This window comes from Chrysochloris asiatica, unplaced genomic scaffold (assembly GCF_000296735.1).
Source record: "Chrysochloris asiatica unplaced genomic scaffold, ChrAsi1.0 scaffold00129, whole genome shotgun sequence".
In the NCBI taxonomy this organism is placed as follows: Eukaryota; Metazoa; Chordata; class Mammalia; order Afrosoricida; family Chrysochloridae; genus Chrysochloris; species Chrysochloris asiatica.
Window position 1 is genome coordinate 3461906 of NW_006408647.1, and position 10776 is coordinate 3472681.

The 10776-nt window shown below is 41.3% G+C and overlaps 1 protein-coding gene across 1 annotated transcript in view; it reads right to left on the reverse strand.

The window, feature by feature from the left end:
- Positions 1 to 10776, reverse strand: part of SEC24B (SEC24 family member B) — a 112290-nt gene that overhangs the window by 101174 nt on the left and 340 nt on the right. The gene's annotated exons all lie outside the window — the stretch shown is intronic.

Sequence of the window (10776 nt, forward strand, 5' to 3'; positions counted from 1 at the left end):
TAAAAAATAATAATAATTAAAAAAAAACAAACAAACAAAAATGAAAAACTAAGCTCTGCTTTCTCAGCAGAAACCATGCAGGCAAGAAGGCAATGGGATGGCATATATAAAACTCTGAAAGAAAAAAAAATGCCAATCAAGAATCAAATACCCAGCAAAGCTGTCCCTCAAATGCAACGTGAAATTAGGACATTTCAGAATAAACAGAAATTAAAGGAATCTGTAATGAATAAACCAATTTTCCAAAAAATGCTAAAGGCTGTTCTTTGGATTGAGAACCAACACAGCAGACAACCTAAGATTACCACATGACAATGCTACCCAGAACTCAATCCAGATATTGTTGCTTAATACTGTTGCTTAAGTGCTGTCGAGTCGGTTCCAACTCATAATGACCCTGTATAGGGTTTCCCAGAAGCTGGTGGTGGGTTTGAAATGCAAGTGTGCCTCATCAGTACACTGGGTTGATACGGACAAGCAACTTAGACTTTGACTATTAAAATACTGGCGCTACAAAGGCATGAAGTGACTGGCTTACAAGCTTTCCTGAGGGTGCTTAGTGTCAGACAAAGGGAGTAACATATAAACCCCACTGAATAGTTTACCTCAGGTCCAGATGGGTCTGGTGATGAGGGGGATAGGATTTTATGATTCAATTGTTAATAATAGCAATTGTCACAACTGTAGAAGTAGAAGTGGTGTAACTAGAAGGGGGGAGCAATTAATCTGTCATTTCAGGAACAGAGGACCCTAAGATCATCAAGGGAGAAGAGCACAAGCAAAATGTGACGTCAGAGATGGAGGCAGAGATGGGCACAAGAAAAAAGGGAGCAGCTAAGGACTCTATAGATTCATGGGAAGACAGGCACTAAGCGCCTGCAGAATGTGCCCTTTAGAGACGTAAATTATTATATATGCCTGAGTGTTTTTGTTTTATTTTTAAAAAAGCGAGTGGCACAGTGGCAGCAGCAATGGACTCAAGCATAGCAACAACTGTAAGGTTGGTGAAAGACCAAGCAGTGCTTAGTTATGTTGTGCATAATGTCACTATGAGTCAAAGGCATCTAACAACAAACAACTTGAAGAGGCAAATGAGATCCAAGAATATAATTTATCCACCCCTGTACTACCAAATAGTAGTCTGGTAAGTACCCAGTATGCATTTTTAAAAGCACATTATTCAAATACTAAAATACTTCTGAACCCATTGGTTCATATTCCTCTTCCCCATGCTGGTTCCTCCCCAGTTCTCACATGATCCAGCAACTAAAGGACTAATGCCTGGTACAGCTGGAGGCTTATAGAATCCTACTCTATTTTCAAGGCTGATATCCATTCAGTGCTCACAGTACATACCCTGAATTACTGAATACCTTGAATATGAACATAACCCCTGCCAATTGTATCAGTAACATGGAAAGCTGGACAGTGAATAAAGAAGACCGCAGAACAATTGTCTTACGAAAGTACAAACAGATCCATGTTGGAAGAAGTGCAGCCAGAGTGCTCCTTGGAAGCCAATTTGGCCAAACTTCGTCTCTCATACTTCAGACATATTGTCAGGAGGGACCAGTCGCTGGAGAAGGATAACATGTTTGGTAAGGTGGAGGGTCAGAGAAAAAGAGGAAGACTCCCAGCAAGATGGATTGACAAAGTGGCAGCATCAATGGGCTCAAGCGTGGCAACAATTGTGAGGTTGGCCCAGGACTGGGCAGTGTTTTGTTCTATTGTGCTATTAGTCGGTATCAACTTGGTGGCACCTAACAACAACAACAACACTGCTAAAATACAGACTTTTTTCAATGAAAAATAAACGCATAGCCCTGAGATAATCTTGAAACCTCAAACCAAAATATCCCCTGAAGTTATATTAAAACCAAATAGCTTATTTTAACTAGTTAAAAACGTTCTGCCTTGAGCACTATTTCTTTTGAGAACTGTCTTTATGGGATCAAATTGATAAAAGCAATTTGAAAGATTAGCTAAAAGCCTTGTTGTTGTTGTTGTTGTTGTTGCTAAGAGCCATTGAGTTGGTTCCCACTCATGGTAACCCTAAGGAGCTCAGGTAGTGTAATGGTTATCAGTCAGGCTGATAACATCAAGATCAGCAGTTAGAAACTACCACCTGTTCCATGGGCGGATAATGAGGCTTTCTGCTCCTGTAAAGATTTACAGCCTCGGAAACCCTATGCAGGGTCACTATGAGTCAGAACCAACTCCAGGGCGCTTAATCATCAACACCATGGTAAGCTTGTATAAGGTTACCGAGGAGTGGCTAGAGGCTTTGGACTGCTGACCTACAGCATCACACCAGGACTCAAATAGGACCTTGTTGTTTTAATATGCCCTTGAATCCACTGAATCTGTTCTGACTCATGGAGACCCTGTATAGGGTTTCCGAGGAGAAGCTGGTGAGTTTGAACTACTGACCCGGTGGTTCGAAGTCCAATGCTGATCCTACAGCTCGGCACTAGGAGTCCAAATCAGCAGAGAGGGCACTCCTGGTGTGGTCCTGTACAATCAGCACCAGGCTGGGGGATTCGAACTGCTGGCCTTGCAGTTAGCAGTCCAATGCATAACCCACTATGCTACCAAGACTCCTTTTCCTTCAGTTTACCTGACTGTAAGTTCTCTGATGGCAGACCATGTGGGTTTTCTTCACCATGTTCCCAGTGACGGCATGCAGTAGATACTCAGCCAGTAAGTGAACTTGACTTAGCATTCATTACTGCTTTTGAAAACTTGCCACTGACATGATTTTATTTATGGACAACTCCCTCTGTCCCTTTCATATCTTTAAAGACTCAATCACGATTTTAGTGCATTCTATATTTTCTTACACTGTCCAGCCCTCTTCCCCACAAATCTATTTTTGGAAGATTTCCTAATAGGCTATTTATCCCAGCAAACTGCCTTGCTGGAAGGTAGGTTTAATTGGTTTCAGTTTTCTAAAATTGTATGCCAAAAGCCAACTGCATTAGAAAGCGACAAAAAGCAGGTTAGAGTAGAAAAAGAAAGGGTAAAATGATGTGCCTTGCCTAGCCAGTGACCAAGTCTTAACTTGCTTGGTTTCCCTAGCATTTCTGAGAAGCAGATATTGTGACATGAGCTGCAAGCCTGGCATTGGAACCAGCAGAGCCTGGGTTCTTCATGACTTAACAAGTATTTGAATTTTCATAAATCACTGAGCTTTTAAAGGAGCCCTGGTGGCATAGCAGTTAAGCACTTGGCTGCTAATATAAATATTGATAGTTGATGATCTACTCCCCAAAACATTATAGCCTAGAAAACCCTTTGATGCAGCTCTACTCTGTCATACAGGGTCGCTATGAGTCAAAAATTGACTCAATGGCACCTAGCAACAGTGCGCTTCTATGGCCCTATCTACTTATCCTGGTGTGGCGCTCTGGGTTAATGCGCCAGACTGCAAAGCTGTTTGAACCACAAGGTTGGCGGTTCCAGCTCACCAGCCAGTCCTTGGAAACCCTACACATAGTCACTGTGGGTTGGAACTGATTCGATGGCACTTAACAACAACAAAATTTATCTGCAAAATGTTGACAGTCGTACTTCCTGGGAATGTCCTGAGAGTTATATATGATTGGTGCTCTGGGTTAATGTCCTGGACTACAAGGTTGGTTTGAACTGCAAGGTCAGTGGTTGAAGCTCACCAGCCAATCCTCGGAAAACCTACACAGGCTCGCTGTGATTCAGACCAACTTGATAGCATTTAAATGGTTGCCATAGACTGTGACTGTAGTTCTGCCTGCCAGCAATGTCTAGGACAATTAGTTACCTTTGCAATAAGGCATAGCTTGCCATCTTTTGCAAGATTGCTATTGATGTTGTTAAGTGCCATGAAGCAGGTTCTGATTCAGCGACCCTGTACAGGGTTTCCGAAGAGTGGCTTGTGGGTTTGAACCACCAATTCTATGGTTCAAACTGACCTTGTGGTTCAGTGCTTATCCTATATCACCACATCAGGACTCAGGGAGAAGAACTTAAGGACCATTTCTTTCAAAGCTTGGGAAGCTCTGTTGCTATTAGCCTTCCACTAGAAAGAATAATCCAGGGAAACCCTACACAGGGTGGCTTTGAGTAAGCATCAACTTGACAGCACTTAGTAACAACATACTACTATCCAATGCTGAATAGACCAGTCCACTGAATCCTGAAAATAGATTAAAAACAAAAAAATTATTCTATTTCCATGGCTTCAATATACCATTGGCTGTCAAAATTATGAACAAAAATCTTAGAAGATATATAATCTGAATATTCCTTAAATGCAAAAGGAAAGACAGATCAATCACTAGAAAAGGACATCATGGTTGGCAAAGACTCAGTGAAAATGAGGGAAACCCTCAATAAGGTATATTTATACAATGGCCACAACAAAGGACTCAAAAATCTCAAACATCACAAAGGTGGTGCAAAACTGGACAATGCTTCATTCTGCTGGAGCCAACTCTATGGCAACTAACAACAGCATCATTAAATACTTCAAGGTTTGCAGATGAATTAAAAAGATGAAGCTAACTGATATATAATGATCAGTAACAATGAATATTGCTTATGAAAAAATTTTAAAGATACAATCTCAGAAATCTGAGGTAGAAGGGGTACGATGGGGAATGAACAGACACTAAAAAACTCTAAATCAATACATATAGCAATAAAAAAAACTAAAATTCAGATAAAAGGTACTGTGTTGGCGCTTTAGGTTAATGCGCCAGACTGCAAAGCCATCTGAACTGCAAGGTCGGCAGTTAAAGCTCACCAGCTGCTCCTCGGAAACCCTATACAGGGTCACTATGGGGCGGAACTGACTCGACGCCACTTCACAACAACAAAGGCATGAATAATTTTTTAATGTCCTTGAGAGATATATTAATCAAAAGGAAACTATGTATCCAGAGAGCTACATTTTCACCAGGATAATACTTCATGAGGGAGCCTGATGTTTCTGGTTAGTCATAAATAAAGTCTAGTAACCCGAGTCATACATAGATGCTGCTGGCTCTAATCAAAAGGGGTTTACTTCAAACACACTAGAGAGATTTATACTATTTAAAATGTTGTATGCACCCTGAGTTGAAGGTTCCCTATACCGACCAGATAGAACTGTTGACTCAATGGTATGTTTGTTTATATCTTCCATAATGAACTCTAATAATTGCTGGCACTTGTATTTACTACGTTATTGACCATTTAAAATGATAAAACTGCTAGTAGCATCAGTCTTGGAAAGGGCATATGGAAGGGAACACATTTTTATTTGAAAATGAGCAATATTTGCTTTCTAAAAGTAAAATAATTTTTTTTTAAGTGCTTTATTACCCTAGGAACATCAAGGTAGAAGAATACAAGCAGAATGTGGGACCTTATCCGGAGAAACAGCAACACCAGAGATGGAGACATGGAGATAGGGCGCAGCTGAGGACTCTAGATTCATGAAAGAGAGGGACTGTGATCTGGTGGCCAGGAGGCAGACTTGCAGAATGTGCCCTTTGGTGGTTTAAGTTATTATATATGCTTGAGTGATTTTTTTTAAAAAAGGAGCTAAAATGAATAGAGAGAAATACTGTTAACTGATGGTATAAGGAAGGGATTATAATCATTGTAATGAAACAAAGTTTATGATTTGTTGAACATAAAAACTTAAAAAAAAAAAAATGCTTTATTATTAAATCTGGGTGCCCCCACAACAAAACAACAACAACAACAACAAAAAAAAAAACTGTAATAAATTCCTTTGAAGTTGATTTGAAGCAATTCTGGAGTTAACTGGATATTCTTTTACTCGATTCTCCTATGTTTAAAGATGCAGCTTTAGAAGGAATCTCAAAAACATTAAAGTTGAAAAATATTGAACTAATACTTTATACAAAAACACTAGTAATTCTAAGGTGTGCAGTGGATCTGTAGGACAAGCATTGGACTGGCTCACCACAAGATCAGCAGTTTGAGCCCCTAAACTGCTCCTCAGGAGAAAGATGAGGCTTTTGTTCCCATGAAGATTTACAGCCTTGGAAGTCCTATACAGGGTGGCTTTGAGTCGGAACGGGTTGGACAGCATTTACCAACAAAAATAATTCTAAAGGTTTGATCTGCTGCTCAATGCAATACTGAAGTGTAGGAATACAATTCCAAGGAATGAAGTTCAAGAGAAAGATTTCCCAGATTCAAAAAGGTCAAATTGTATCTCCAAATTACTGGGGGACAGTTCCTCAGCAGTTAAACCTAGAAAACAAGGAAAAGTGATAATGATGTCTCAGTTTTCTGCCTCTATATTCCCTATTCTTCCCAAATAATGTTAAGTGCCTAAAAATAAACTTCTTAGAATCTGTTAATAGAAAGAGATCTGGACTTGGAAGTAGGAGGACTAAATTAGACTTCACTTAACCAATGTGTAATGCATACCTATAACTTGCCAGTCACCACCCATCTGTCAGTTTGTTGTACTGTGGTAGCTTGCATGTTAGCTATGATACTAGAAGTTATACTAGACGTATATCAAATACCCATGGTGGGCAGAGCTTTCAGACTAAGACAGACTAGGAAAAAAGGCCTGGAGATTTACTTCTGAAAAGCAGCCGATAAAAACCCCTCGATAGCAACAGTTCATTGTCCAATATAGAGCTGGAAGAAGAGTCCTTTAGGTTGAAAGGAACTACACAATAACCACAATGGACTCTAAAACATCAATGCTCAAGAAAATGATACACAATTGAGAAACATTTTGTACTGTTATATGTAAGGTCACCATGAGTCCAAGCCGAACTGTCAGCTAACACTTGCCAGGCAGTGAACAGGAGACAGATAAAGCTGCTATCCTCATGAAGCTTACATTTGCTATGATTAAGTGCTGTCAAGTCAGTTCTGACTGATAGCGAACCTCTACAGGATTTCCACAAAGCAGCTGGTGGGTTTGAACTGCCTACCTTGTGGTTTGCAGTTTAGTACTGATGGTACAGCACCACACCAGAAGCTTACAGTTGTTGTTGTTATTAAGTGCAGTCGAGTCGGTTCCGATCCATAACGACCCCGTATATGTTTCTGAGGAGCAGCTGGTGAGCTTGAACCACCAACCCTGTGTTTCAAACCAACTTTGCAGTCCAGCGCATTAACCCACAGCATTACACAAGAAGTGGTAAAAAAACATCAGTTTGAACCTCAAGGTCAGTGGTTCAAGAGTTCAAGCCACTCTTTGGAAACTGTATACAGGGTCGCTATATGTCACAACCGACTCAACGGCACTCAACAACAACCTTGATTTCACCTGCAATATAAAAGAATTGGGCTTGGTGGTTCTCAGATTGTGTTCCCCAAGACACCTGGCCTCCACTATTGTGTACCTTCTATTTTAACTGCAACAGCTTTGCTTTCTTCCTGGTTTATCTATCAAGGTTCCCTATATAATTTTACTTGCAAAAACAAAAGCGTTTTTTAAAAACAAATGATCTCTAGGTACCATTCCAATTTTGCAATTCTGTCTTCTATGTTTCATACTCATTGTTCTGACCTAATTCCTTTTTATCATGCCAAGAATTCCACAGAGATATATTAAAAGGCCAACTAATTTATGTAGGGCTAAAGAATAAATCAGAAACCCAAATAACTGCTTAATTTTTCTATGTCTGTAGATGGTAATATCATATAACAATTTTTTTTTTTTAAGATTAGCAAGCAAAACTAGATTTCATTTGTTGTTTCTCTACTTTTAACATTCCCCTCCACAAAAGCAACAAAATCGCCACTAGTTCTTTATTTTATCTTTATTTCCAAATTCCTTAGCATGCCATTCAAGGCCTTTCTGTAATCTGGCTCCTTTTAACTTTTCCTTTCCACTCTGAAAAGAGAAGTGATGGCACTGTCACTTAGGCAGTGGATTACTAAGCACAAGGTCCATGAATCAAATCTACACCTGCTCCTTGGGAAAAAGATGAGGCTGTCTGACAGCTTATGTAGTGTCATTAGGAGTTGGAACCAACTTGATGGCAGCAGATCTGGTTTCTGGAGTCTTGGTGTGGCGCTGTAAGATAAGCACTGGACTGCTAACCACAAGGTGCTCTTTGTTTGTTGTTAAGTGCCTCTTTGAGTCGGTTTCGACTCATAGCAACCCCTTTTCCGAGGATCGGCTGATGAGCTCAAACTGCCAATCTTGCAGTTCAAATCGACCTTTTGGTCAGGTGCTTATCCTACAGTGTCACACCACGACTCTGCTCCTTGGAAATCCTATACAGGGTTACTATGCATGGGAACCAGCTCAATGGCACACAACAATTTTGATGACTTGGCTTTCTCTATTCAGCACTCTTTGTACCTCTTTACTGCTTATCTTTCCCGAAACACTTTCAGACTATTGCTCATGTAGTAACCTCTGCCTAGATTACTCCCACCCACTACTACTTTCAAATCCCTCAAGGCCAGAACCAACTTGAATGTCACAATACAGGCCAGGTTAGGAGAACAGCAGGGATTCTGTTTTGTCTACCCCTGCAACCCTGAATACCCAACAGGTACTCAGACCAACCCCACTGCCACTGAGTCAGTTCCAACTCATGTTGTTGTTAAGTGCCATCAAATCAGTTCCAACTCACAACAGCCTGGTATAAGGATTTCTAAGAGCATCCAGTGGGTTTAACCTCCCAGCAATGAGCAATGTACTTCATCTACAATGCCACACCAGGACTCCATTCCAATTCACAGAGACCCTATATAAGACAGAATACAAACTGCTCCTTAGGATTTCCAAGACTATAAATCTTTATGGGAACAGACAACCTCATCTTTCTCCTGATAAGTGGCTGGTAGCCTTCAACTGGTGACCTTGTGATTTGCCTTGCACACAAGAGCCCTTTAACAGCAAAAAATGTTAAAATACACTGATTACTGTGAGTTCAAAGGAAAGTAATCATTATGCACAACAGAAATCAAACATTATCTATATCTGGCTTCTAAATGCATTGCTTGATTTACCGGTTAACATCCTGATTACAGCTGGCTGAATAAACGCCCAGGGAATCACAAAATTTAAAAGGCCACTTTAACAAATTCATTAAGATAACAATGCGTACTCAGAAAATCAAAAAGCAAATCAAAAGATACTTGGGATCTCTTCCTAAATTAACAAGTTCTGGTTCCTTCAGAAATAAATCTATTTTAAAATCAAAACAAAAACCAAAGTTTATCTTTATTAAGGGTACAAGAATACAAACTGCTCATAAATGATATCTTTAGGTAAATTTGGGAAAGGCGAGCAACAACTAAAACAGTGTTCACATTCAAAACCCGTTATAGAAAACAATGAGCATTAAAGTAATACTGGCTAAGTATGACCACCGCGAGGAGTCCTGGTGTGGTGCTGTGGGTTAATGCGCCAGACTGCAGAGTCGTTTGAACTGCAAGGTCGACGGTTCAAGCTCACCAGCCGCTCCTCAGAAACCCCCAAAAAAGGATCGCTATGGATCGGGACTCGAATGGCATTTAACAAGAACAACATAGCGGATGCGGTAGGTTAATGCGCTGGGCTGCAAGGTCGGTTTGAATCGCAAGGTCGGCGGTTCAAGCTCATCAGCTGCTACTCAGAAACCCTACACAGGATCGCTATGGGTCAGAACCGACTCAACAACACTTTTTTTAAAGTATCTGTTGTAAAAATTAGATGCTGGCTGAACTAATTAAAGCTCAATGAATTTTCATTAGCAAATTTGATTAAACAGACCAATCAGATAATCAGTTAAAGTGTAGCGTAGTGCGAATCGGGCTGCCAACATCAAGGTAGCAGTTCAAAACTACCAGAGGTTCCGCAGGAGAAAGATGAGGCATTCTGCTCCCGTAAAGATTTACAGCCTCGGAAACCCTGTTCAGGGTCGCTATGAGTCGAAACCGACTCCACGGTACTTAACAACAACAACAGGGTAATTGTGCTAAGGTATTCAATTACTTTGTACCTGCATTCTCATCTGAGTCTATAGAAAAACTCCACTCCCTTCCCCACCCTTATCCACAAACATTCCAATCACAAGATTAGGGACTGATCCTAGAGATGATCATATACTCAAAGCCTATGACCTTAATATGAAAAGCGGTTTTCACGTTGTGCTGCCTGTAACCAGGCCTTGGTTCAGAACAGAGCCAACTCGGACACGCTTTTGGATTTTTGAAAGTGAAGCCAGGCAAAGCACTCAGATCTCAAGATGTTCGTTTAAATCCGTTTGACACCTGCTCCTTTCAAACACTATAGTGCAAACTCCAAACGCTTGAGCAGCAGTCTTAGCAGAAATGACAGATATCCAGGCTGAACTGGGTCAGGGTTACAGTTACACTTGTGCTGCATATTTAGACCCTTTTGTCTACAAACTTGAACTCTAACTTAAGTTCCTTCCATGGTAACGTGCTCATTGGGTCCCAGAAACCAAAGTAATTTTTCTGAGACAGGGAGAGCACAAAGCACGCTGTTCGATCACTACAAGGACCTTCCTCATGCCACACATCATGCAACCAGCGGCCTCGGTTCCCCGCCCGGTCCCTAGGCGAGCGGGTCGCTCGGGGCAAATCGCCTGAGCCCCAACAAGCTGGATAACAGGGATTTTTTTGCACGTGGGCTTCCCTCTTTCTATATGGCCCCTACTAGCCTAAGCGGTTTCAGGCCTGGGGTCACATTACGTAAACAGCCCTGGCCCCGGCTTTGCCAGGCCGGCCTCCGCCCCCGCCCCCCAGTGCCCCTCCCCGCGCGTCCCGCACCGGCCCTGCCCCGCGTCAGGCCCGGCC